We start from the raw sequence: 2,115 nt of genomic DNA, 5'->3' as shown, positions 1-2,115 counted from the left end.
CGCGCAGGGAGAAAGAAGGCGCAAGCTGCTGGCTCCTGGTTATATAGCGGCTCCGGCCAGCCTCCCGGAGCCTCCGCGTTGGGCAGGGCCAGCCCAGCGACTATCGATTTCTGGTGCGAAATGCAGCGCTGCAGCTTGGGAGGGGGCCGAGCGCGAGGCCGGGGGCTGGGCTGGGGGGCGGGGGTCCTGAAAGCCGCGGATTCAGCAGCCCCCTCCTCAAGGCAGAGGGCTTTCCAGAGCCGCAGAGGCGATTAAAAGAGGGCGACGGTGCCAAATCGCGAAAGGAGCGGGTGGCCTCCCTGTCTTTCTGCCACCGCGCAGAAGATGGTAACGGGCGGCTGCCTCCACCCCCCCCCCGCCCCAACAACCCCTCTCTGGGAAATCAGCGTGACTTTCTGGCTTTATTCTGCCGGCTCTTTGGGCTTCCTTGTCGCTTTACCGCACGGTCGAGGCGCCACTTCTGCAATCCGCGCTGCAGCCAGGCAAGATTGGGTGGTGGTGGTGAGGGAGAATATTTCTGGGCATATACAGAGCGCCTTCCCCATATTACTGGAGGTAGCAGCACCCATCTCTATAAGATCAGAGGGGAGACGGAGCTTTGGCATCGCCTTGCCTTTAGGCTGCGGTTTTGCCATTTGTGGATTACATGAATCCAAGAAAGCTCTTTGCTGGGCCAGCTGAAAGGCGTCTATAAATGAACCCTAAGCAGTCTAAAGGCTCAAGACCAGGATCGACCCTACCCGTCGTTTTGCTGCTAAGGCAAAATGGGAAAATGCTGCTTCACCCGCACCCTGCTCCAAAGTCGGGGTCACTCAGCTTTTGGGTTCTGGCGAGGTCGCTTTTCCTAACTTATCTGGTGACAGGGGGTGGGAAGTGCCCGCGGTGGCACCAGAGAAGCACAGGCATGTCCTCCACCCGCCCACGCCAGAGAAGTGAGGAAAAGGGGCGGCAGCAGTGACTTCCAGGTTCCAGCAAAATCTCCCTGGGAGCCAGGAGCCAGATGCACCAAGTTCTGCCCCAGGTTGGGGGCGGTGGCGGGGCAGCAATGCTGGGTTATGCAACTATTTTCTTCAGTGGTGAAGAATCCTTGCGGCTCTAACAGGATCAGCTTTGTAGGCCAAATTCAACAGGTGGATGGGCATGTTTGCCTGTCAATCACATGGTGCCATTATGACTTCACATGACTAACGGATAGGTTGAACCACCCACCCACCCATGAGCATAGCCCAAAGGGGCAGCAGGGGGGAAGCTGCCCCCTAAATCATTGAATAAAAATACAGAACTAACTGAGGTTCTGCCTCCCACAACATAAAGCCTATCTACGCCCATGCACCCACCTGTCAAAATCCATGGCACAGTTCTCAAGCACCCACTGCTGCTGTGGGAGACCCAAGAAAGTGAGACATTGGAGGGTTGGCATGGGGCACCTTCCCCCCCAAAAACCCCTCCTTGAGCTAGACATGCTCCTATCACCCCAGACGTTCCTCCTTTCATTCACCCATGAGTTGATGGGCAGTTGGAAGCATGCCTAGTTCCAGCAAATGAGCCACTGGAATCCCATTTCAACCTCCAGATTGTTCCTTTTAAGCCCCACCCTTAATCCCCCACACCTGGCATCATGGATGACATTAGCTTTGTTTGCCAAATGGGGAGGACTGGTGGACCAAGTCTGGCCCACAAGGTGGAGGTTCCTCACCCCTGATTTTCTCCAACAGCACAGTGCCACTCCCCCATTCCTAGCACCTGTCACCTGAAGCGCCTGCCTCAGTCAGCCTAATGGTAGGGCAAGGAAGGACCAAAGCTAAGGGCTACTTCTTATGCAGTGCTTTGCACTGAGACCGGCACAAATACTCAAAGCACACTTCAAAATATATGTAGACCAAAGTCATGTGCAAAGAACACACAAGGAGAAACCCAAGCTTTCCCTATCAAACTACTATTGCCCAGTCACCACTTGTGTGTATTTGAAGGAGAAATGCATCTGTTTAAATATTTTATTTATTTATTTATTTCATAAAGTTTATACACCGCTTAATCATTTTTTTTTATTTAAAAAAAAACCCTCAAAGCAGTTTACAAAAAGATGAAACAAAATCAAGGGGGGGGGAAATACAA

Source organism: Podarcis pityusensis (genome assembly GCF_964106645.2).
Source record: "Podarcis pityusensis genome assembly, chromosome: 4".
NCBI classification, from domain to species: Eukaryota; Metazoa; Chordata; class Lepidosauria; order Squamata; family Lacertidae; genus Podarcis; species Podarcis pityusensis.
Note: the sequence above shows the minus strand (reverse complement) of the source record.